Source organism: Eubalaena glacialis, chromosome 10, assembly GCF_028564815.1.
Source record: "Eubalaena glacialis isolate mEubGla1 chromosome 10, mEubGla1.1.hap2.+ XY, whole genome shotgun sequence".
NCBI lineage: Eukaryota > Metazoa > Chordata > Mammalia > Artiodactyla > Balaenidae > Eubalaena > Eubalaena glacialis.
The window spans coordinates 116,730,135-116,757,420 of NC_083725.1; the positions used below are offsets into that span (position 1 = coordinate 116,730,135).

At 45.3% G+C, this 27,286-nt stretch overlaps 1 protein-coding gene across 4 annotated transcripts in view; it reads right to left on the reverse strand.

Moving 5' to 3' along the window:
* PC (pyruvate carboxylase) overlaps positions 1–24,721 on the reverse strand; it is a 105,607-nt gene extending 80,886 nt beyond the window's left edge. For 2 of the 4 annotated variants that reach the window (XM_061202118.1, XM_061202119.1), the window contains exons 1-2: positions 24,668–24,721; positions 19,707–19,745 (exon numbers count right to left, since the gene is read on the reverse strand). The gene's annotated coding sequence lies outside the window, so the exon portion shown is untranslated. Of the gene's footprint in view, positions 1–19,706; positions 19,746–20,236; positions 20,331–24,152; positions 24,293–24,667 lie in introns of all 4 variants that reach the window. The other 2 variants (XM_061202120.1, XM_061202121.1) reach the window with 2 other exon arrangements.
* Positions 24,722–27,286: the final 2,565 nt, after the last annotated feature.

Genomic DNA, 27,286 nt, shown 5'->3' on the forward strand with positions numbered 1-27,286 from the left:
ACTCTGCTGTACAGCAGAAAGTAACACAACATTGTAAATCAACTGTACTCCAATAAAAATTAATAAAAAAAAAAAAGAAGACATTATTCACAGAGTAAAAAGGCAACCCACAGAAAGGGAGAAAATATTTGCAAATCATATATCTGATAAAGGGTTAATAACTAGAATATAGAGAGAACTCCTAAAACTCAACAGCAAAAAAACAAACAACCCAATTCAAAAATGGAAAAAAGGACTTGGATAGACATTTCTTCAAAGAAGATATATAAATGGCCAATAAGCACATGAAAAGACGAAAAGTATAATGATGGTTGCCAGGGCCTGGCAGGGAGGGGAGAATGGAAGTTATTGTTTAACGGACAGTTTCTGTTTTACAAGATGAAAAGAGTTATGGGGATGGATGGTGAGGATGGTTGCACAACAATGTGAAATGGACTTAATACCACTGAACTGTATACTTAAAAATGGTTCACAGGGTAAAGTTTATGTGTATTTTACCACAATAAGAAAAAAAGGAAAAATAAAATAAATAAGTAGCCTTTTTGGTTTCCAGACAACAGAAGGACAATATGAAAAGGTTTTTAAGAAAACACAAAACCAAACAAGAATCAGGCCAGCCTGAAATTAACACATAACAAGATCAGTTTGGCAGTAGCAGAATGACAGCAGGGTATTCAGTCTTCCCAGGAATGCAAAAAATATGTGAATTATGGGGAATTTCACAGATCAGAAGGGCAAAATATTTGGAAAAAGATCTATGTGAAAGTAGGAATCTGCAACCAGAGTCAAGGGGGACCAGGGTCTGAAATAGGATAATATCATTTTTAAAATCCCTTAAGACATGTAGTAATAATTGTGCTATTCCTGCTCTCCAAAGCAACCCTATCTATACAGTGAATGCTAGAGTGGACCTAGCCCCTGCCAAGACCTACTTGGTACAGATGGGCCAACCACAGATCTTTAAAACCAGGAGGGGCAGACCCCAGGGAGTCCGTCTTCCATTACAAATTCACAAAGTGGCCTTCTGGGACAAATCAGTGTCACATGAGTTTGAAATGAGTGAGTCACATTTCCTGGCCCAACCCAAGCAGCAAAGTACTACAACTCTGGGGGAACGGCCCAAACCACCTCCATAACATCACTGTGATACTGATGGTCTTATTCTCAAGTGTGAAACCCAAAGACCCACGAGAATGGAAGCCATATCCCTAGGGATGCAAGGACTCCATTCCAAAAGCACTACTTTAAACAAGAATTTTTCTAGCTGGGCAAGATAACCGTCCATCCCTCCTGCTGAAAACAACTAAAAATGCTAGATAAAATATGTGTGTGTGTCTATATATGTATATATATTTAAATTTTTTTCTTAAAAGAATAGACAAGTTAGCAAGAAAATAAGGAACACTTGGGTCCAAATCTAAGCAGAGGCAGAAACCCAGAGAGGCAAGTAAACATTGAAGTTTTTGCCCTGAGAGCATTTGCAGAACCAAGGCAAACTTGAGCTTCAGTTTTCAAAGTTTCAAAGGGCACACAGGCAGAGCCCAGAGCCCACCCAAGGTGGGAGGTCTAAGGAGACCTTACCTCCAGTGAAGTTGTGACTTCCAACGATACTCCCTCAGAATATGAGTAAAGCAGAAATAAACCTGATCTACCTCTCCTCACCCCCAAGAGCTACCTGCACAAAACATCAAGTGTCTCTATCTTCGGCACTGAGCAGTTGGAGAAACAAAAAAAACTCACCCCAAGAAGCTGTAATCACAAGACAACACTCACAGGTTTGTGGAACAAATTCCCACCACATGGGTGGTCAGAAAATACTCAATGCTCTGTATTGCTGGTGGGAAAAAGGGTAAATTAGTACAGCCACACTGGAATAGAGTTTTGCATAACCAGGAAGAGTTAGATGTGGCAGGAATTCCACTCCTACTTCATATCCTGGAAAAACTTGCTCCCGTACACCAGGGGCCGTGTATAAGAATGTGCACAGCAGGGTTAATCCTAAGAGCAAACACATGGAAGCAGCCTACAGGCTTCTTGGCAGCAGAAAGGATAAATACACTGTAACACATGCATACAGCGTAAAGCTACCCAGCAGTGAAAACGAAAGGAGTCAAACACATGCCCGTGGATAAATCCCAATGTAATGCGAAGCCAGTCACAGAAGTCTAGAGTACAACTCCATGTCTATGATGTTCCAAAAAAGGCACAACTAAACAGTAAGTTAGGGGCTTCCCTGGTGGCGCAGTGGTTAAGAATCCGCCTGCCAGTGCAGGGAACACGGGTTTGAGCCCTGGTCGGGGAAGATCCCACATGCCACGGAGCAACTAAGACCGTGTGCCACAACTACTGAGCCTGCGCTCTAGAGCCCGTGAACCACAACTACTGAAGCCCACGCACCTAGACCCCGTGCTCAGCAACAAAGAGAAGCCACCAAAATGAGAAGCCCGCGCACTGCAACAAAGAGTACCCCCCGCTCACCGCAACTAGAGAAAGCCTGCGCACAGCAACGAAGAGCCAAAGCAGCCAAAAATAAATAAATAAATAAATAAATCTATTTTAAAAAAAACAAAAACAAAAAACAAAACAATAAGTTATTTAGAGATTGTTCATAAATGGTAAACTATTGAGAAAATCAAGAGAATGATTACTACAAAACTCAGAATAGGGACTTCCCTGGTGGCGCAGTGGTTAAGAATCTGCCTGCCAATGCAGGGGACATGGGTTCGAGCCCTGGTCCGGGAAGATCCCACATGCTGCGGAGCAACTAAGCCCGTGCGCCACAACTACTGAGCCTGCGCTCTAGAGCCCATGAGCCACAACTACTGACCCTGCGAGCCACAACTACTGAAGCCCACGCGCCTAGAGCCTGTGCTCCGCAACAAGAGAAGCCACCGCAATGAGAAGCCCGCGCACCGCAATGAAGAGCAGTCCCCGCTTGCTGCAACTAGAGAAAGCCCGCGCACAGCAATGAAGACCCAACACAGCCAAAAGTAAATAAATTAATTAATTTAAAAAAAAAAAAAAAAGTCAGAAGAGTTGTGGGGGTTAGGGCACTTAGGGGGCTTACGTGGTCATAACCTTTTTATTCCTTAACCTGGGGGATGGGACATATATGTTCATTTTATTATTTTGGTTTTTGTGTGTGTGCGTGTGCGTACGTGTCTTAAATATGTCTTCTGTATGATATATTTTGCAATAAACATATGGCAAAAAGAAGAAAAAAAAACTATGGAATGCTACACAGCTGTTAAAGAGGCAATGAAAACACGACGACCCAAAACCTATGGGATGCAGCAAAAGCAGTTCTAAGAGGGAAGTTTATAACAATACAATCCTACCTCAAGAAACAAGAAATATCTCAAATAAACAACCTAACCTTACACCTAAAGAAATAAGAGAAAGAAGAACAACAACAAAAAAAACCCCCAAAGTTAGCAGAAGAAAAGAAATCATAAAGATCAGAAATAAATGAAAAAGAAGGAAACAATAGCAAAGATCAATAAAACTAAAAGCTGGTTCTTTGAGAAGATAAACAAAATTGATAAACCATTAGCCAGACTCATCAAGAAAAAAAGGGAGAAGACTCAAATCAACAGAATTAGAAACGAAAAAGGAGAAGTAACAACTGACCCTGCAGAAATACAAAGGATCATGAGAGATTACTACAAGCAACTCCATGCCAATAAAATGGACAACATGGAAGAAATGGACAAATTCTTAGAAAAGCACAACCTTCCAAGACTGAACCTGGAAGAAATAGAAAATATAAACAGACCAATCACAAGCACTGAAATTGAGACTGTGATTAAAAATCTTCCAACAAACAAAAGCCCAGGACCAGATGGCTTCACAGGCGACGTCTATCAAATATTTAGAGAAGAGCTAACACCCATCCTTCTCAAACTCTTCCAAAATATAGCAGAGGGAGGAACACTCCCAAACTCATGCTATGAGGCCACCATCACCCTGATACCAAAACCAGACAAAGATGTCACAAAAAAAGAACACTACAGGCCAATATCTCTGATGAACACAGATGCAAAAATCCTCAGCAAAATACTAGCAAACAGAATCCAACAGCACATTAAAAGGATCATACACCATGATCAAGTGGGGTTTATCCAAGGACTGCAAGGATTCTTCAATATACTCAAATCAATCAGTGTGATACACCATATTAACAAATTGAAGGATAAAAAACATATGATAATCTCAATAGATGCAGAAAAAGCTTTCAACAAAATTCAACACTCATTTGTGATAAAAAAACTCTCCAGAAAGTAGGCATAGAGGGAACCTACCTCAACATAATAAAGACCATATATGACAAACCCACAGCCAACATCGTTCTCAATGGTGAAAAACTGAAACCATTTCCTCTTAGATCAGGAACAAAGACAAGGTTGCCCACACTCACCACTATTATTCAACATAGTTTTGGAAGTTTTAGCCACAGCAATAAGAGAAGAAAAAGGAATAAAAGGAATCCAAATCGGAAAAGAAGAAGTAAAACTGTCACTGTTTGCAGATGACATGATACTATACATAGAGAATCCTAAAGATGCTACCAGAAAACTACTAGAGCTAATCAATGAATTTGGTAGAGTAGCAGGATACACAATTAATGCACAGAAATCTCTTGCATTCCTATACACTAATTATGAAAAATCTAAAAGAGAAATTAAGGAAACACTCCCATTTACCATTGCAACAAAGAGAATAAAATACCTAGGAATAAACCTACCTAAGGAGACAAAAGACCTGTATGCAGAAAACTATAAGACACTGATGAAAGAAATTAAAGATGATACAAACAGATAGAGAGATATACCATGTTCTTGGATTGGAAGAGTCAACATTGTGAAAATGACTATATTACCCAAAGCAATCTACAGATTCAATGCAATCCCTATCAAATTACCAGTGGCATTTTTTACAGAACTAGAACAAAAAAATCTTAAAATTTGTATGGAGACACAAAAGACCCCGAATAGCTGAAGCAATCTTGAGAAAGAAAAACAGAGCTGGAGCTGGAGGAATCGGGCTCCCGGACTTCAGACTATACCACAAAGCTACAGTAATCAAGATAGTATGGTACTGGCACAAAAACAGAAACATAGATCAATGGAACAGGATAGAAAGCCCAGAGATAAACCCACGCACATATGGTCACCTTATCTTTGATAAAGGAGGCAAGAGTATACAATGGAGAAAAGACAACCTCTTCAATAAGTGGTGCTGGGAAAACTGGACAGCTACATGTAAAAGAATGAAATTAGAACACTCCCTAACACCATACACAAAAATAAACTCAAAATGGATTAAAAACCTAAATGTAAGGCCAGACACTATAAAACTCTTAGAGGAAAACATAGGCAGAACACTCTATGACATAAATCACAGCAAGATCCTTTTTGACCCACCTCCTAAAGAAATGCAAATAAAAACAAAAATAAACAAATGGGATCTAATGAAACTTAAAAGCTTTTGCACAGCAAAGGAAACCGTAAAAAAGACAAAAAGACAACCCATAGAATGGGAGAAAATGTTTGCAAACGAAGCAACTGACAAAGGATTAATCTCCAAAATATATAAGCAGCTCATGCAGCTCAATATCAAAAAGACAAACAACCCAATCCAAAAATGGGCAGAAGACCTAAATAGACATTTCTCCAAAGAAGATAAACAGATTGCCAACAAACACATGAAAAGATGCTCAACATCACTAATCATTAGAGAAATGCAAATCAAAACTACAATGAGGTATTACCTCACACGAGTCAGAATGGCCATCATCAAAAAATCTAGAAACAATAAATGCTGTAGAGGGTGTGGAGAAAAGGGAACCCTCTTGCACTGTTGGTGGGAATATAAATTGATACAGCCACTATGGAGAACAGTATGGAGGTTCCTTAAAAAACTAAAAATAGAACTACCATATGACCCAGCAATCCCACTACTGGGCATATACCCTGAGAAAACCATAATTCAAAAAGATACATGTACCACAATGTTCATTGCAGCTCTATTTACAATAGCCAGGACATGGAAGCAACCTAAGTGTCCATCAACAGATGAATGGATAAAGAAGATGTGGCACATATATACAATGGAATATTACTCAGCCATAAAAAGAAATGAAATTGAGTTATTTGTCGTGAGGTGGATGGACCTAAAGTCTGTCATACAGAGTGAAGTAAGTCAGAAAGAGAATAACAAATACCGTATGCTAACACATATATATGGAATCTAAAAAAAAATGGTTCTGAAGAACCTAGGGGCAGGACAGGAATAAAGACACAGATGTAGAGAATGGACTTGAGGACACGGGGAGGGGGAAGGGTAAGCTGGGACGAAGTAAGACAGTAGCATTGACATATATACACTACCAAATGTAAAACAGATAGCTAGTGGGAAGCAGCTGCATAGCACAGGGAGATCAGCTCGGTGCCTTGCGACCACATAGAGGGGTGGGATAAGGAGGGTGGGAGGGAGACGCAAGAGGGAAGGGATATGGGGATATACGTATGCATATAGCTGATTCACTTTGTTATACAGCAGAAACTAACACAACATTGTAAAGCAATTATACTCCAATAAAGATGTTAAAAAAAAAAAAGAGTTTGACAGTTCTAGGTACCTTATATAAGTGGAATCATACAGTATTTGTCCTTTTTTGTCTGGCTTATTTCACTTAGCATAAAGTCCTCAAGAAGCTTTTACCTTTGAAGGCAAAGGGCAAGACAGAGAAAAGCTGGCAGCTGAATGACACTGTTGAACTCCTGTATCAACCCTTCACCCAAGCCCACTTCCCCTCTGAGCTTTTTGGTTACTTGGTCAATATATTCCATTTATTATTTAAGCATATTTGTGTCTATATTTTCTATTATTTGCAAGTGAAAACACAGTAACTGATACCCTCCCTTTTTTTCCTCAAATAGAATTAACAGTTTGGTATATATTCTTTCAGACTCTCTAATATACAAATAAAGCTGTGCATTTTATTAAAAAAAAATAAAAGAGTGAGGCAGACATCTGTACTGATATGGAAGATCTCTAAGATACATTGATAAATGAAAAGGGCACAGAGCAGAGAGAGGGTGTAGGAGAAAAAAAGAACAGAAATATACTTCTATTTTAAATGGCCACATCATCTCTAAAAGGATAGACAAGACACTTTAACCAGAGGTGGCCTCTAGGGAGAGGAACTGGGTTATAAGGGAGAGAAAACAAAAGGAGATTTTTATACATTTATACATCTGTACCAGGTGCAAGTATTACTGAGCTAAAATATAAAACTCTTTTTTTTTTTTTTTTAAGTCAAGCCCTAATCTTTTGGGTTACCACTTGGTAACCTGTTATAAAACTCTATTAGGTTCAAGTGTAGCGCTGCTGAGGCCATTACCTGGGTCACACCTGGGCTTCCTTTGCCTTATCAGTAACTGTTTCACGAGACCTCAGATTTCAGGGTGGAAGGTACTCCATCATCTCAAAAGATTTCACAGCCAGGGTACAACTCCAGCCCATCCAAGCCCAGAATCCCACAGAGACCCTGCAATGTTGTGATATAATAAGAAATATATATTTATTTGGTCTTTGCCCTAGGTTCCTGGCACAAGAGTTTCTAAAACGCTTGGAATTTCCTGAGTGATAGGGGTGAGAGGAGCACCTTTTGTTATTCATAAAAGTCCCTTTCAACCACGCCTGACTTTGTGCTGATACAATGACTCTTGGTGAGCCCCTAGATATAGCGTCAGGATAGGGGCTGGCTACCGCAGGAAGCAACCACGTGATTACAGGATTGGCACTTTCAGCCCTAACCCCGGACTTCGAGGAAGTGGGGAGGAGCTGGAGTTGAGTTAATCACCAATGGCCAATCATGCCTACAATGGAACCTCCATAAATACCCTAAACCACAGGGTTCAGGGAACTTCCTGGTTGGTGAATGCCAGGAGGGTGAGGCACCCTAACTCCATGGGGACAGAAGATCCTGTGCCGGGATCCTTCCAGACCTCACCTAAAGTGCCCCTTTATCTGGCTGTTTATTTGTATCCTTTAAAATAAATCAGTAAATGTAAGTAAAGTGTTTCCCTGAGTTCTATGAGCCATTACAACAAATTATCAAACCTAGGTGGGAATGCCTTATTTCTAGCCGGTTGGTCAGAAGTACAGGTGGTGACTGGGGACTGGTGACTGAAATAGGGACAGTCTTGTGGGACTGAGCCCTTAACCTCTGGTACCTGCACTAACTCCAGGTGGTTAGTGTCAGAACTGAATTAAATTGTAGATCACCCAGTTGGTGTCAGAGAGTCAGAGAATTTGTTGGTGGTGGGAAAAACAGCACACATTTGGTGTCAGAGATGCTGAAGGTAAAAAACACCATCAGAGACCCCTGGTTGGGATCCCGTCGATAACTGACCACTTGGGCTTACTCTGCTGGGCTGGCTGATCTGGGACAAAAATCTCAAAGAGGCAGTGACTGAAATGTCTTTCTGGGGCCATAAGTCTGCCAGGAATGGCTACATTCTGAGGCCCTCTGCCCCAGAAATGTCCTTCATCTGCCCCCTGGTGAGAAAGCCTCTTTAAGCTGTGTGTTCTCCCCAGCTGCAAAAGTGAGTCATGAGGGGGAAGAAAACTGACTCACAGTTGTAAGAACAACAAAGGGAGAGGCCAGCTACAGGACTAGACTCAGACCTTTTCTACAATAGAAGGTAAAGCTGACCATCCCCTAACTTGTGACTTCAGTCTCCAAGCACTTCCCCTCTCGTCAGCAGGTGCCCCCCGTCTATTCTAACTTTTCTCCAGGTAAGTTCTCAGGACTAACTGCTCCGGTCTCAAGCAAACTCAATTTTCTCAGCAAATTTTGAGTTGGGTTTAATAGCCCATCTCCAAAGATGGCACCCCATTTCAACTCCTTATTTCTACGCCTCTCCACTTTCCCCGACCTCAGTCCTTCAGCTACATGAATGCGTGGCTTTTCTTGCTCTGCATTTCAGGACAGAGGTAGAGTTACAAACTAGAGCTCTCCAAGTCCTCTCTCCACTTCTCCCCACGACAACCTTTCTTCTGTGATCACTTCTTCCTTCCCATCACCACCCCTTCCCTGGTCCACACACGTGGCAACAGCAGGTCTGAATTACAACAACTGCCTCTCAGAGCTGGTCCCCCACCCTGACCTCCTGCCTCTCCCCATGCCAGGTCAGCCGGCTCACTGCTTCCAGAAGAGTTTCTCAAAACCCCATTCACCTTTCGGTGGGTCGCCAGCTCAAGCACCTCAGAGGCTTCTTATTGTCTCAAATCCCAACAGGCAGCTGGGCATTCACAGAATGAATCTCCCAGCCCCGATGCTCGCTACTCCCCAACAGCATCCTTTTTTTTTTTTTAACAGGGTTTCCTAAGTGCCAGGGTCCTGTGGGTTCAGCAGAAAACAAAGCAGACACAAATCTCCACCTTCAGGACCATCCATCGCCTTCCTCCTGCCAGTGAGGCTAGGGGCATCACACCTTTCCCATGCCTGGCTCTTCTCATCGCCATGACTTTGCTCCGTGTGCCACTTTCTGGGTACCGTCCCCTCCTCTCCACCAACCCCAATGTGACTCCCTCATTCAAGGGCCAGCTCTCCCAAGAAGTCCTTTCTGAGCAGCTCCCCTCCCACCCAGTCCCCTCAGCTTGCAGGCCCTTGGCCTCATGCATTCTACTCTCCATAATGAGTTCTCCTGGAACTATTCTCCACTGGCCCCATCAACACAGCCACCACTAGGATGTGCCCACTATGTGCTGCTTTACGTTATTTCATTTAATCCCCCCAATATCACCATGAGGAAGGTCTTATTGCCCCTATGTTATAGACGAGGAAACCAAAGCTCAAAGAGCCTAAGGAACTTGCCTGGTAATTTTCTACATTCGTTTTTGCATTTAGCATCTTACCTGCCACAGAAACAGCACTCAGTAAACAGCAGTTATGACTGTTCCTTATTAGTTAGTTACTACTTGAGCGAGCATGTATTTTGCCCCAGGACATGCATCCCTTCTCTCCTCAACCACAGGATAAGCGACTGAAGGCAGGCGCCATGTCGTCAGATCCATCTGTGCCTGCCACAGATGCACAGCAAATGCTTGAGGAAAGAACAAACACTTTCTTAGAATAATGCACAGTAATAACTTTTGCCCTTTTTAAACCATTCAGTCAAGTGTGAAAACTCAGGACTAGATCACGGGGAATTTATTTTGCCAAATATTGAAATTGCCATTTAAGAATATCAGAAGTAAAAAGGGATGGAAAGATGATTCGGGTCAGCAAAAACACAATCAGCTGTTTTGCAACCGGCTGGAACTGAATAGTCAAAATCCAGAAAGGTTGAGGAAAGGAAAAAGGTCTTAGGCAACATGGCAGGGAGGAGAGCCCTGCCCTGAGTGAAGACTCCCAACTGGCCACAAGCCCAGGTGACAACAAATGGCTTTTGGGACAAAAGCAGCAAACAAGGATCAAGAGATTAATTTAAGTAGGAAAGTCGGAGAGTTCCGGGTTGGTCTTTTCAGACCTGCGCACAGTGACACTGAGGCATCATGTTCTAATATTCTGCGGGACAGCAGGAAGAACCCAAGGCCAGGAACTGGAACTGCTGCTTCCAAAGCTTGGCTCTGCCTCTTACTGGTGGAGCTGGGTAAGTCACTGAACTCGCCCCGAACCTCTGATCCATCATCCATGACGATGAAACCACGACCTTAACCTGTCCCAATGAGAACTGTCCAATAAAGAATAAAACTATGAAGTGTGATACACATATAAGGAATATTATCAACAACAAAAGCAACAGAACATCAGCAGTTGGTTGCATAGTGTCCTGGGTTAGATAGTTGAGATTAGACCCCAGTATTTGTTGAAACCTTGATGGCTGATGGGTAGGGGAGAGGCTGCCATTAGTAGATTATAGTAGTTGTTCTATTTTTCTTGAGGTAAAGGTTGAATTCACCTTTGGGGACAAAACTTTTTTTTCTGTGTTGTAATTCCATCCTGCTATCCCCAAGTATTCAGTAAAATTTTGTGAAATATCTGGTAATATTTTTATCTTATTTATTTTTTAAAATTTATTTATTTATTTTTATTTTTGGCTGTGTTGGGTCTTTTATTTTATTTATTTATTTTTTAAAATTTATTTATTTATTTTTATTTTTGCTGTGTGCAGGCTTTCTCTAGTTGTGGTGAGCGGGGGTTACTCTTTGTTGTGGTGCGCGGGCTTCTCACTGCGGTGGCTTCTCTTGTTGCGGAGCACGGGCTCTAGGCACATGGGCTTCAGTAGTTGTGGCTCCCAGGCTCTAGAGCGCAGGCTCAGTAGTTGTGACGCACGGGCTTAGTTGCTCCGCGGCATGTGGGATCTTCCCGGACCAGGGCTCGAACCTGTGTCCCCTGCACTGGCAGGCAGATTCTTAACCACTGCGCCACCCAGAAGCCCTGGTAATATTTTTAAAAGATGTACTTTGAGAAGTTATGAGATAAGTCTGTTTGCATGTTGAAGGCAAAATAGTATGAGGAAGGAGGCAACAACCCTGAGACAGGGAGAACTAGTGACATGCTGAAGAGAAAATAGACAGCTGGCCAAGGAAATCATTAACCCAGGTAGATTTTATTCATTTAACAAAGATTTTTTGAGCCCCAACTATGTCCCAGGCTTGGTGGAACACATAATAAGTATTCCTTAGGTATTTCTAAAAATACCTGCAGAGGGGAACTTGGTAAAAGAATTCCTACAGGTCAAGTGTGAAAGGAGCTTGAGTAATTGTTATTTAGGGACTACACTGACATGTTATCCCTGAAGATGGAAGAGATCAGAGCCTCTAAGACTCAAAGATCAAATACAGTGGAAGGTTTTGCCTCATATGGCATCTATGTTCATCCCACTGCCTTCTGGCATCCATGGTTTCCAAGGAGAAGTGAGCTCTTAACCTTATCAAAGGTCCTTGTGATGAGTCGCTTATCTCTTGCTGCTTTCAAGATTCTTTGATTATGATGTGTCTAGGTGTGGATGTCTTTGATTTTATCCTACTTGGAGTTCACTGAACTTCCTGAGTACATAAATTACCGTTTTTCATCAAATTTGGGAATTTTAGGGCTATTATTTCTTCAAACATTCGTTCTGCTCCTTTCTATCCTCTTTCTAGGACTCCCATCATGCGTATGCTGTAGGTGTCTGAGGCTCTGCTCTTTTTCCTTCATTCTTTTTTCCTTCTGTTTCTCAGTGTTTAACCTCAATTGACCTATCTTCAAGTTTGCTGATTCTGGGAATTCCCTGGTGGTCTAGTGGTTAGGACTCTGCACTTTCACTGCCGAGGGGGCGGGTTCAATCCCTGGTCGGGGAACTAAGATCCCACAGTCTGTGTGGCGCGGCCAAAACAAAAAAAGTGTGCTGATTCTTCTGCCTGCCCAACTCTGCTGTTGAGCTCCTAGTGATTTTTTCACTTTAGTTATTGTAATTTTCAACTCCAGAATTTTTTTTTTGGTAATTTCTATCCCATATTGATCATCTCTTTTTGGTGAGGCATTGTTCTCAGACTTTCCTTTAGTTCTTTAAACATTTTTTTTTTTGGCCATGCAGCGAGGCATGGGGGATCGTCTTAATTCCCTAACCAGGGATCAAACCCGTGTCCCCTGCAGTGGAAGCTCCGAGTCTTAACCACTGGACTGCCAGGGAAGTCCTAAACATATTTTTAAATAGATGATTAAAAGTCTTTGTCTATAAAGTCTAAGGCCTGAGTTTCCTCAGGGACAGTTTCTACTGATTGTGTCTTTTCCTGTGTACATGCCATTCTTTACATGCCTCATAATTTTTTGTTGAAAACAAGATTCAGCCATTTTTCTTGAATAAATGTTCCCTGGATTGCTGCAAGCCTTTGGTTAATTTCCAGAGTTCTGAAAAAGTTGATTCTGACAATTTTTGCCAGTTTTCTCATTTCTTTTACAGAGGAATATCTTTTAAGAACTCCTTATTTCACCATTCCCGAGGAATCTATATCTCATATGGCAGTTAGAAAGAGGTTTTCATCCCTCTAAACAATTTTTTGAAGAATACGGGTAAAAGAACTCTGATACTTAAATACTCTGTACTTGATCTTAAGCCCCAAGTAGTGTCTTAAATGCCACACTTCTCTAAATTTTTTTAAAAATCTGATTATTTACAAAGACACAGCAACATTAAACACATAATTTTATAATTCCAGCATCCAGAAAAAAAATTGGAATAACGTTCCAAAATAACCAAAATGAGGTATTATACATTTTGTTTTACCTTTCTCGAGTAAAAGCATCTTGGCTCTTGCTCTGTGGTAATAGGTTTACAGCAACAGTTTGATCAGGGTACATGGGCTATGTTTAAAGCTGCATTGTATGACACTGAATGGACTGCATATGTAGCAATCCTTTTCTGATGTACATTTGGTGGTTTCCCATTTTTTTTTGCTATAAAAATGCTGATCCAAACAGCCTAGTATGCTTGTGTGCTTGTCTTATTATACCTTAGGTTACATTTCTAGAACTGAAATTGCCATGTCAAATGCCTTGTCAAATGCCTTTTTTTTTTTTAAGCTTTAGTTTTAATTTTCTCTGTATCCTCTGCCATTTAATGCCCTGCCCTGAAATGGAGCACATTTTCCTATCTCTTTGGATGGAGATTCTGATACTCAGTGATGTCACTGCCATCATTTAATAGACTCTCACGCTGTGTATCACGCAATGCTCCTTCACCACCTGAAGGGGGAACTCAGAGTCAAAGGTAAGGAAAGACTGTATTTAAAACTTCTGAAAAGCAGGAATCTAAGACAGTCCCCCATTCAAATTTCCTTTTCGTGGAACTCCACAGACCTTCGCTTTTACCCATATGGAGCCACATAAGCATCAGAGAACAGGGGAGAGGTCAGACTGCATTAATAATTTTCAGCCAGGTCCCACTCACCAGTCACAAGCTTCCTAAGGCCACACCCAGTAACCAAGACAGGAATGCAAGTCCACATCTGTTTATCATCTAAAATCCAAATCTCTGGGACTTCCCTGGTGGCGCAGTGGTTAAGAATCCGCCTGACAATGCAGGGGACACGGGTTCGAGCCCTGGTCCGGTAAGATCCCACATGCCACGGAGCAACTAAGCCTGTGCACCACAACTACCGAGCCTGTGCTCTACAGCCCGTGCTCCGCAACAAGAGAAGCCACCGCAATGAGAAGCCCGCACACTGCAACGAAGAGTAGCCCCCTCTCTCTGCAACTAGAGAAAGCCCGCGCACAGCAATGAAGACCCAACGCAGCCAAAAATAAATAAATTAAAAATAAACTAAAAAAAAAATCACTTTAAAAAAAATTAAATAAATAAAATATCCAAATCTCTAACAAGAGTTTGATGACAATGCCCCTCCAAAGAGACTTGTAGCTCTCCACTGGGAGGTTAGGGAGAGGCCAGGGTTCTCACCATTTCCAGGGGGATGAACTAAAGAATACGAAAAGGCAGGCATGGGTTTCGGGTGTCAGAATTTCTTAGTAACCAAGCCTGACCAGAAACCAAGAACCCTTGAGTACCAGACTCCCTTTCTCTGCATTTGATAAGATGTAAGATATAGGGAGGAAACACCAGACCCAGACACAGAAGACTGGGACTCAAATTCCCGCACTGCTGTGTCACTGGCATGATTTTTTTTTAATTAATTAATTTATTTATTTATTTTTGGCTGCATTTGGTCTTCATTGCTGCGCGCAGGCTTTTCTCTAGTTGTGGAGAGCAGGGGCTACTCTTTGTTGCAGTGCGCAGGCTTCTCATTGCAGTGGCTTCTCTTAGTTGTGGAGTATGGGCTCCAGGCACATGGGCTCAGTAGTTGTGGCTGGCGGGCTCTAGAGCGCAGGCTCAGTAGTTGTGGCGCACAGGCTTAGCTGCTCCGCAGCATGTGGAATCTTCCTGGACCAGGGTTTGAACCCATGTCCCCTGCACTGGCAGGCGGATTCTTACCACTGCGCCACCTGGGAAGTCCCACTGGCAAGATTTTAAAACTAGTCCTTGATCAAAGGTTTGGAAGATAGGCAGAATCTAAATTCCACCTATTTTGTGGCCATAGCGCACAGAAATGAAGCCTTAAGTAGATTAATTGAATCCAGTCACACAGCGTAGCAGCCTGGGTGTAGAAGTGCAGAGTTCCATGAGAAGAGAAGGATTAGGCATGCTTCAATCTAGGGCACATGGGCTATCAAACCATCCCCAATTGGGGGCAAAATGGCAATGACTTGGGGCTCTGCCTAGCAGTTGGATTCAAAGACTAAGACCTAGTTTCACCCTGGGCAGCAATCTCCTGAATTATAAAAAAAGTGTTATCCAGTTGAGAAAGAAACTCCAAAAGTCGCTTAGGAAAGTAATTTACTACAGTTTGAGATAATATCATTATCTCCTTATTAGGCAAGCTTCTTTAATTCCAGGAAGACTAAATTTAAGCATATAAATATGCCTAAGAAAATAAAAACCATAGTATTTATAATTTTGTGTTAAGAAATCTGTGTGTATGTTACTTTATGTACTTCGATGTTCAAGGGAATTTGGTCTGTTCAGAGTAACGAGTCAGTCTCAAGATTCCAATTAAAATATGCAACTGAGTAATTGGTTTAAACTCAGGATTTTAACTCGGAATTTTACTAAGTTTAAAATCAGTATTGGGGCTTCCCTAGTGTCGCAGTGGTTAAGAATCTGCCTGCCAATGCAGGGGACACGGATTCGAGCCCTGGTCCGGGAGGATCCCACATGCCGCGGAGCAACAAAGCCCATGCGCCACAACCACTGAGCCCGCGTGCCACAACTATTGAGCCCGTGAGCCACAACTACTGAGCCTGCGTGCCTAGAGCCTGTGCTCTGCAACAAGAGAAGCCACCGCAATGAGGAGCCCGTGCACCACAACAAAGGGCAGCCCCCGTTCACCACAACTAGAGAAAGCCTGCGCACAGCAACGAAGGCCCAACGCAGCCAAAAATAAATAAATAAAATAAAATAAATAAAACATTTTTTAAAAAAAAGAAAAAAAGATGAAGTTTTAAAAAACTAATAAAAAATAAAATAAAATCAGTATTGGCAGATGACAAATAAGCACAAGAAAAGATGCTCAACATCATTAGCTACCAGGGAAATTCAAATTGAAACCACCATGAGATGCCACTACGTACCTTTCAGAATAGCTAAAATGAAAAAGACTGACCGCCTCCAGTGCTGGTAAGGGTGTGGAGGGACCAGAACCCTCATCTGCTGCTGGTGGGAATGTAAAATGGTATAACCACTTTGGAAAATGGTCGGGCAGTTTAAGTTAAACATATACCTACCATATGATCCAGCCACTTTGCTCCTACACATTTGCCCAAAAGGAGATATATGTCCATACAAAGACTTGTACAGAGGTTCACAGCAGCTTTATTTAGAATCACCAAAAACTGGAAACAACTAAAATGACCAACAGGTGAAGAGATAAACAAATTGTGGAATATCCACTAATGGAATATTACTCAGCAATAAAAGGAACTATTCATACATGCAACATAGACAAACCTCAAAATAATTATGCTGAGTGAATGAAGCCAGACAACAAAGGAGTACATACTATATGACTCCACTTATGTAAAATTCCAGAAAATGCAAATTAATCTATAGTAACAGAAAGCAGTTCAGGGGTTACTTGGAGATGGTAGAGGCAGAGAGGGGTGGGAGGCAGGGATTACCAAGGGGCACAAGGACACTTTTGGATAATCACTATCTTAATTGTGGTCATGGTTTCACAAGTGCATGCATATGTCAAAATATAAATTGTACACTTTAAATATGTGCAATTTATTACGTCAAAAATACCTCAGTAAAGCTGTGTGAAAAAATAAGATAAAACAGTATAGGAATGTTTAAGAAAATTTAAGAGTCAGTTTAATTTATTAGTTAAACAGGAATATTTGAGTATTAAAGATTTGGTAATCAGACAATTGCAAGTATGATTAAAGGAAGTTGAATGTAATTCATAAACTCAATTTAAAATTTTCAAATGAGTTAAGATTGCAAATGGATCAAGTATTAACCCAAAGACCCCTTAAAGTGATTATTAAAATTTTCTAGAATCATAAGTAGAACAGAAAGATTTGTAGGCTACACTTAAAAGCTAAATGTAAAAGACTGGCCCTTAAAGGAAGAATGAGATTTTTGAGTTTGTAACTTGAACAAACTGAAAATCAATTTTTACAATCAAAGTAACTTCTGAATAATCTTTGCATTACACAAAAACCCGGGGGCGGGGGGATGATTAAAAAATCTCACTCAAACATGCTACTCACCAGTCATCCAAAACTCACCAAGTCACTTGGTCTCACCGAACTTCAGTTTCCTCATTCATGAGAGGAATGTTTTCCAGAATAATCCACGTATTATAAATGATTTAATATTAATCAATTTCATATTGATAAACAGCACATTAGTAAAAGCACTCGGAGAAGCATACAGCGATGGGCAAATAGAAAAGATCAGCAGCATGATATCACTCTATAGTAACTGCAGCCTTTCCCAGACCCTGGGCTGACCAGTGACAGACATGCGAAAGGTGACACACGTATCCTCAGAGACTAAGCATGACTCAGCACAGCCAGATCATGGAATTTTCCCGAGGCCTCAGCCAGAGAGGAGCTGCCACATATGGAGTCTGGTCCACAGCTGGTGGAAATGTACCTAGAGCTGCCTTGGATATCCCAGCACCACCGCCAAATGCCCCCCGCCCCACAGGTAAATCAGGATAAGGAGGTGAGGAACAGCAGCAATGAGGGGGTGTTGAGATGACCCAGGGTTATGCCTTCTGGAATAATACTTAAAAAAAAAAAAGCCCACATCTACCTCCCTCCAGGATCACCAAGGCGACCAAAAGGAGGAGGACAGGGGATGGCGGGAACCTTCAATGGCAGAGTCTTAGTTACAGTAACTAAGCAAAGCTCCATGGACTCAGGAGGGAAGTAGGGACTGAAAAGCCAAACAAGCTTTAACAAATTAGATGACCTGGCAGAAGGCCCTTCCTGGTGACTAATTTTCCCTTCCTACTGATGGATTTGGGGAAGACATGCAAGAAAAGATGACACTCTGGGGGCTTCCCTGGTGGCGCAGTGGTTGAGAGTCTGCCTGCCAATGCAGGGGACACGGGTTCGAGCCCTGGTCTGGGAAGATCCCACATGCCACGGAGCAACTGGGCCCATGAGCCACAATTACTGAGCCTGCGCGTCTGGAGTCTGTGCTCCGCAACAAGAAAGGCCACGATAGTGAGAGGCCCGCGCACCGCGATGAAGGGTGGCCCCCGCTTGCCACAACTAGAGAAAGCCCTCGTACAGAAACGAAGACCCAACACAGCCATAAATAAATAAAAAATAAAAATTAAAAATAAAATAAATTAAAAAAAAAAAAAAAGATGACACTCTGGAAAAAAAAAAAAGGAGGGGTGTCAGAATCTTGGATTCTGCTAATTAGCCTTCTCTGGGCCCCAATTTCTCAGCTCCGTAAGCTGAGAAATTGGGACTGTCACCCAACTGCCCCTCTTCTCCTCACAGGGATGCCAGTAAGAGCAACAACATTCAACTCTATCAGCCAAGATGGGAGACCGAGAGCAAGCAGAGAGAACAGTGGGAAGTCTGTGGAGGGTGGAGTCCGTCAAAGGTCCGGAGGCATTTCCTCTCATACCACCTGCCTTTACACTCTGCCCACTTGTCCAAGGAAACTCCATCTCAGAGTGGAAAACGGGCACTCCTGGCCCAAGACCTAGGACACGTGAGGACTGTGGAAAAATCTCAGGACGGAGAACAGCTTATGGGTTCTGAATGATCATCTGAAAAAAATCCCCGGACAAAGGAATCTCCACACTGAGCACTGGACCTGAGCTCTGGGCAAAGCTGTCCCTGCGCCACTAAGTTCCCAGGGCACCTGGCTGTGAAACAGGGGTTAGTGGCTGGCCTGCCTCTGGATGAAGGGAAGAGCATATCAGTGTCTGAAATGCAGGCGGGATGCTACACAGAGCCAGGACCGTGCCTGGCTAGGGCCCTCTCACAGACCATCAGGTGGACCCCGGACCCGAGGGCCTTGGAATTTAGGCTGCGGAGATGCACCGGGATCAATGCAATCAGTGGAGTTTCCTGTGTGAGGGGAAACCTTAAGAGCAGGAGGTTATACAGGGCCGTGCTGCCACACAGAGCACTATGTGGGGGGAAGAAGGGGCAAGTCCACCTTCACCCCCTCATCGTTGTCTGGACACATGTGTCAAGTGCTTTTACAGCCAGCTGACAGAGCCACCTCCTGTGCCCAGCTGCCTGCTCTCCACATGGACTCAAGCGCTCTTCTCAGAGGCTGCCCAGCCCTACAGATGCTTCCTTCCTGTGGTCCTGAGGAGCCTCGCCACTCTCCCCCACCACCAGGCGTCCCAAGCCACACCCTTCCAGAAGTAGCGCCTCCTGCTGAGGCTGGCCAGCAGCCAACTGGGGCCAGCAGGGAGCCAGACATCACTTTCCTGTGAAAACCAAGAAAACCAAGAGAGTCGGGAACAGACAAAGACTGCATATATTTTCCAAAAATCAGAGCTTGGCCTTTTTTATTTAGTGAGCTTGATCACTGACGTGCCAGGACTGCTAACATCTACAGCTGCTGCTCCCACAGGCAACCCACTGACCTGGATCCAGGCACAGGACTTACCCTCAAGTGTATCGTCAGCTCTCAGGAGGCAGGCGTTATCTAAATAAAAGAAAAAGAAAGTGTTACCCTCGTTTCTCTCCCAGCACTCCCCAGAGAAGCCAGGCATAGCAGGAACACAGACTTAGAACCCAGAGAAGAACTGCTGCTTTGCTTCCCCTGATCTCAGGGGTATCTGGGGGGCCACCAGGACAGCGCGGGGCTGAGGGCACCCCAGCTCTGTTGTCCAACTGCCTGGGCTCTATTCTTGCTGCTTTGCCACCCGCTCCCAGAACCACTCAAAGCTTGTTTCCTCATCTGTGAAATGGGAGTAACACCACCACCCAGGTCGGAGGGTTCCCGAGGAGGTACACACTCAAAGCACTGGCACTGTGCCTGGTATAGAGGACGCGCTCAGACGTTGGCCGACGTGCCTAGTAAGAAGCATTTAAGTAAAACCTTTTTCTGGCACCCACTACACAAGAACAAGAAGTTCTAGAAACTTTTCTTGTTTGATCTGAAATGCCTGGTCCTCCTGCCCACTCCCATCCAACCTCAGGCCAATTTTCTCTGCAGAGCCACCTCCAATCCTTCAGGAGCTTCCTCGCCTCCGGATTCTCTGAGCCTGGTTCCTGTCTCACTCTGCAACTGGACACAAAAGAAGAAGCTGATGTGCCTCCTATTTCGCCGGCTATGTCCTCAGATCCCTCCCTGCAGAGACCACCACTCCACACACAAAGAGCACACCCTGTGCTTGGACCCATGGGAGCCCAGTTGGTGGTGCGTGACCACTTTCTGGAGCTTACAGACTGCTTGTTTTTGAAAGGCCACACCTGTCCGTTAGCTTTAGCCACTGGTCAGTAAAGAGCAAAATGGAGACACAGGGCAGCAAACCATCAAATGAACTAAGTCCGTGTTCCAAGAAAACGAGTTGCCTTGGTAGATTATGTCAAGGCTGAAAATGAATGTTTGGCGCATTCAATTCAATAAAATACGTCTTGAGCACATACCCTGCATAGGGCACCATTATTGGGGGCTAGCTAATAGAGGTAAGAACAGGATAATACGTGAGAGGGACCCGAGCGTATACGCTGAGCCTGACAGCTTGGGGAGGACCCCAGCCGTGCCTTTTCCTAGCTGTGTGACTTTGGGGGAGTTATTTCACTCACAGTTCCTCATCTGTAAACAAGGAGCTAACTGTACTTTTGTTGTAGGGTTGTTGTGATAATCAAATAATACATAAAAGAGGCTTAGCAAGGTCCCTGCCACCACACAGTAAGAGCTCAACAAAGGTTGACTTTTATTATTAATAACAATCAATCATTATTTATCATCATTATTATTAAAAGAGAGAACCCAGGTCCAGCTGAATAGATTCAGCAAGGCTTAATGCAGGAAAGCCTGAAGAGTAATTTCCACAGGACAAGAGAAGAGGAAAAGTCCTGCAGAGTCAAGATCGCCAGGAACAAGATCAGAGGAAGGACACAAGATCAGAGGAAGGACACAAGATCAGAGGAAGGACACACTACTGGCAACAGCCAGTAGTCTCAGATGAGGCTGAGGCAGAAGAGGGTACCTGTGGGGTCAAAGGGAAGAAAAAGCCCAACAGGTGGGAACCTATCTTTTCATTCAGTAAGGGAGAGGAAACGGTTTCCTCTTTTCATCATTATCCCATCTTCCACTGTCAGGCCTTACTCCTTTGACAGTTTGGCAAAGTATCCGCAGCTGAGAAGAGAGGCAGCTAAGACACAGAGGGAAGGGACGAGATGGTCAGGCGGGCCCAGGTGAGGCTTGAGAGAGAGCAGACAAATGCCCCACTTCTGTGAACGATGTGTCTGGAAGAGAAACTTGCCCCCAAACAGACACGCCTTCTGGATGGGGGGAGGAGGGCCCTGTTCAGAAGAGAGTAAGATGCTACTGGGAGGGAGCCAGAGAGAAGGCCCACACTAGTCCTCATGGGAAATGTTCACCAGCCTGAGGTCTCCAGCTCACGCGGGAAAGTGCCAGGGAGAGATCTAGACAGTCTGGGGCCTGCCCAGGCCTTCCGCCCAGATCCTCTGACATACGACAATCATCCCTGCAGCCCCTGAATGTGCTGCAACTTGGAATGAGACCTGGATCTGCAGTCCTGCTGTGCCCCAGTGCCCCACACCTCTGCGAACAGTGTCAGGACAGGGACCTAGCACAGCACCCAGGGTGCTGGAAGTGAGACAAAGGGAAAACAAGGCAGAGGATTAAAAAAAAAAAAACAAAACGACAAGCCACCTGTACTGGCACCTCAAAGGCAAGAGAGATCCACTGGGGTTACAACATCAAGGCAAACCCCTCTGAGGGATGGTCTTGGAGGTGAGAACTGGCACGGAGAGAGTCAGTCAAGCTGGGACAGGCTTCAGAAGAGAAAGATAAAGAGATAAGGAGCAGAGGGGACTTTGGGGTAAACTGTGGAAATTCTGAATGGCAGCCTAATTCATTTCAACCAATAGATACTGCGCAACTATAGTGAACAAAGCCCTTTTCTGCAGGGCAGAGCAGCCACTAAGAAACTTCTCACAAGGACACGTGCTCATAGGTTGCTTACTAGAAAACAAACAGAACAGACTGTAGCTCAGGCCCGCTGCTGCTGGGCCCTCAGAGCCCAACCAAGCACCCCGGCGCCTCTGGACCCAATCTCACTTCTGACTCACCCGCACCTTAGCAAGTGCCCTCACCTTATAACGCCTCCTGCAGAGGCCTCTGCGAGGTGACCAACCAAACTTCTCACACTCAACTGGGAAGTGCTATCTCCTCCACATTCTCCTTCCACCTTCCTCAGCCTTCCTCTGCCAGGTTCCAGTTACTTAAAACTCACCTGTACTTCATCATAAAACCTTGGCTGCTCAAATCCAATCACTGCTTCATCACTGCTGGCCCCGGTAGAATCAAGAGGCTCACAACTCAGGCTTCCCTGGTGGCGCAATGGTTAAGAATCTGCCTGCCAATGTAGGGCACACAGGTTCGAGCCCTGGTCCGGGAAGATCCCACATGCCACGGAGCAGCTAAGCCTGTACACCACAACTACTGAGCCTGAGCTCTAGAGCCCACGAGCCACAACTACTGAGCCTGCGCTATAGAGCCCGCGAGCCACAACTACTGAGCCTGCGCTATAGAGTCCGCGAACCACAACTACTGAGCCTGCGCTATAGAGCCCGCGAGCCACAACTACTGAGCCTGCGCTATAGAGCCCGCGAGCCACAACTACTGAAGCCTGTGCACCTAGAGCCTGTGCTCCGCAACGAGAAGCCACCGCAATGAGAAGCCCGCGCACTGCAACGAAGAGTCGCCCACGCTCACCACAACTAGAGGAAGCCCACACACAGCAACGAAGACCCAACGCAGCCAAAAATAAAATAAATAAATTTATAGAAAAAAAAAAAGGAGGCTCACAACTCGCCTCCTCCACCAACCCTTCCCTAATCCATGCCCATCCAGCCCCCAGCCAGTCCAGTTCTCCTGTCCCTGGCCTTGGTGTGAGTTTTGCCCTGATTTGCCAGCCTCTACGGAACTTCCTCTTCCACGTCCTCCTCGGGCCATACCTCGCCCACACCAGCTCTCTACAAACATCTGCGGCATGCTGACTTTCTGCTTACACTCTGTTTCTTTTTCTCTCCCCCAACCAGTTTGTTGGCAGTTCTGGGGCACCTCGTCTCCCACGTCTTCACGCAGCACCCAGTCTAGGGCTCTGAACATGACAGGTGTGCAAAGAATGTGATGAAGAGTTCAAGGGTTTAGATGAAGAGCAGGCAAGCAGAAAAGCTGTAGCTGCGAGGGCATCGAAATGCTGAGCACATCCACTCCAGTATTTGCATCACAGGCAGGGGAAGGGTGGGGGGGTGGGGAGGCCAAGGCTGCTGGTAGCAGTGGGTAAGGGAGCAACGGGAAGGCAAAGACTTCTTGGTAAAGACCGGGGAGGCTCTGGTTATGATCTGGCAAATAGCGGCACCTCTCTGAGCCTCAGTTTTCTCAGCTACAGAATGGGGATCCCTGGCCTCCTCTTTATCACAAAATGAATTTAAATCAGATTTTTAAGAATTTCAAAGCTCCCAGGGACCTAGGGACCTGACCTAGCCCCGGCACTTGTGAAATGAGGAAAGGGATCCCCAGAGGTGAAACAACTCACTCCAAGTACACAAAGCAAGATGTGCTGGGAGGAACCTGTATGGCAGGTCCTCAAAGCCAGGGCTTCAGACTGCGTGCCCGGGAGGGCATTTCCCGGAGGGCCAGCAGCTACTCACTGCATTTTGTAAACTGCTAAAAGCTGTAGAAATAACGGGCTGAGCCCAGCCCCACCTCCTCCTAATCACTGCTTCTGGGCGCCCCAAGCTTCCTCTTCTGAAACTAAGTGGAATTACAAGAATGCCCCCCAGGGTTACCAGGAGGATCCTATGGAAAGCAGAGTGCAGGCACTCGTAACACGGAAAACCCTCGCCTTACACGCCACGGCTTTCTTCAGAGCTGAGCAACTTCCAGTGTGGTGGGGGACACTTGGGCTCCGGATTCTGACAGACTTGGGTTCGAGCCCTCAGGGACCTCGCGCGAGACATTTGAGGGCTCCGTGCTCTCAGTTTCTCCATCTGCAAAATGGGCCCGAGAGCAGGAATAAGGCCGCCGGCGGCCCCCAGGGCGCCGAGTGGACGAGGCCGGGCTGCGCCAGCGCGGGAAGGATGCTCGCGGGGCGGCGGGCCCGGAGAACTGGGGCGAGGGGTCCCCAAGGCGGGCTCGCGCAAACAGTCCCTCGCGGGAGGGGGAGGGGGAGGGGAGGGGCGGCGCGCGCCGCGTCGCGTCGCGCACCGCCCGCTGCCGTCTCCTCCAGCCGTCACTCGTGGAGCCGGCGCCGCCTTGGCGCGCGCGACCCTTACATAAGCGTCCCCCGCGGCAGCGCCGGCGCACGCCCACCCGCTCCGACCCGCTGCGGGAAGAGGAAAATGCACAGCGCCGCCAGCACTCACCTCCTCGCTGCTGCCGCAAGTAGCCGCCACCGCCTCTACCGCCGTTGCCTCCACTGACAGGGAACAGCTGCGGTCTCCGCGCAACCGAACTTGCTGCGGTCCCAGTCCCGCCTTACGGACTTCCTATTGGCTCAGACAGCCCAACCCCTCCTGTTACTGGACAGCGTCCTCTGTCACTCACCGCTCCCCTGCCCGGGACTCCTCCCTACGCCCGCCTGCCCGTCACGTTTAAGCCTTGGCGCCCCACATCAGCCCCGCCCCTCCCGTCCCCGGCTGGCTCTTGGATTGGTGACGAGGCTGAGGGAGCCCGCCCCTGGCGCACCACCACCTACTCCCTTGTCTCCAGAGCCCCACGTGGGCCTCAAGGCCCCAGCCGCGGCTCGCAATAGGCGGAAGTGGCCGGGCTCTGACAGGCTGTGATTGGCTGTTGGCGGGGGTGGGGACGTGCGATTCATTCACCCGGGTAGCACGTGTCTCTCAAAACCCCAAGCACAACAGATAGACCTCGGGCTCAGGGATCCGGGTGGGCTCAGGGATCCGGGTAGACTCAGGTGCACGCTAGTGGGTGGAGAAGAGGTCGGAGGAAAAGGGTTTGCGAAGGGCAGGAGGAAGGAAATGGCGCTTGTGCCAGACGGGTTTACGTGATTGTCTTTTAGCAGCTGTGGGGGTGATGGTGACGGGCAGGAGTCTAGGTGTGACCCTGGACAAGCAACCTCACCTCTCTGAGCCTCAGTTTCCTAATCTGTAAATAGAGGCCACTCAGGACCTAGAGGGTTTGGAAGGCTTGGTTGAACGGAAAGCTTCAAAAATTGGACTCTGTGCCAACCAGGAGATGCAGGAGTGACCAAAACAAACCAAAATTTCTGCCTCCCAGTGAGAGAAGACAGACGATAAAATAAAATAAAATAAAATAAAATAAAATAAAATAAAATATAAGGTACATCAGATGGTAATCAAGGCATGGAGAAAAAATAACCTGCTTCTAGACAGTTGGGAGAATCAAGGACTATGAGAACATCTTTTTAACTAAAATTTGATGATTGAGAGTGGAGAGATATTACAACTCCATTCTCTTCTCTGTGTTGTGTCCATTTTGTTTGTCTCTCCAATTTCTTTGTCCTTCCTTCCACATATCTGGCTGAACTCCAACCTGGGTCAATCCAACACAGCTATTTCAGTACCAGAACAAGGATTAAAATTCCACTTTTCCAGATTCAGGTATTCATTCAATTAACAAGCATCCCTTGAGAACCTACGATGGGCCTGGTGCTATGCTGGAGACGCAGGTGAAAAAAAACAGCCTCTGCCATCACATCATAGAGCTCACCTGACCATAATTCTTGCCCTGAACAGGTCTCAGTAATAATGATCTTAAGGGAACAAACACTGTTATCAGGCAAGAGAAATAACAATAGCAAAGATAATAAATCAGTTGTAAACTTCCAGTTCTGTTTCAATGATAAAGATTGGCCTGAAGCACTTTCTTGAGCTATTTTGCAGAACTTAACACCTTCCCCCACCAAGGTGCTCAACCACCAGGTCCACTGGAACCTAACTCTGTCAACCTTTGCCCCAATTCTATGCTGTGTTCTCCTCCGCTCAAGCCCCTTCATGAACATGCATATACCTTTAGCTTAAAACTGCCCCAATTTTGCTGTTTGGGGAGACACTGCTTCGGAAAAAATCCCCGGTGTTCTCCTTACTTGCTGCAAGTAATAAATCCTTCCTTCTCCTGATCTCTGGCTTGGTTGTATCTTTTGGCTCAACACCCACCAAGAGGCAAACCCAGTTTTCGGGGAACATCGGCTCAGTCCTGGCTGGTCCCTGTGAAATCCTGAGTCCGGAGCAGAGGGCAGGTGGCTCCACGCAGGTTCAGGTGAATCCCATGTCAACACCACCAGGTGGAGGTCTGAACAAAGAAACTAATTGAGAACTAAAAGATGGACTGCTGTGAACAAAAGTAGTATGGATTTTGGACAGTTAGCTCAGGCACATAAATTAGTTGAAGTTTGACTAGGAAACAAGACATCTCTCCATCCAGGCTCTGTCCTACCTCCAGGCTGAGTCCTCCAGGAGGACAAAGTTGGGAGGGGTATTCCACCCCAGACAGAGAAAACTGCCCAAGAAAAAGCTGCGATGAGGAGTCCAGTGTGGCTAGAAAAGGCATTTCTCAGCGTGGGCTTCTGTAATACTAGTGACAGAATCTCCTTGGGACAAGATGCTGATTGGAAACACAGATTCCTGAGCCCCACTCCTCCCCCATGGTTCTTACACGTATTAACCACCAACTCAGAGGTCTTAGAATCATCAGCAGAATACCACTTAAGTCTGTCTCTGGCGAATGGAATCCCCTGCATTGCATTGCATTGCACTGCTAGTTTTAGAAGCTCTCCAAATGGTTCTAATGTGGGTCAGCGTTGAGACCCACTGAGATGCCTAGAGAAGTTATTACCCAGACTTCCCTGATGAGAGGAATCCCCTGGGGCTCTTTAAAAACAAAATGGATTCCCGGACCTCAGGCCCCTGTGGATTCTGATTCATGGGGTGGGGCCCAGGAATCTTTATATTTAATTTATTTTTTTTTTAAACAGGCCCCAACTTGTGAAATTGACTCTTGAG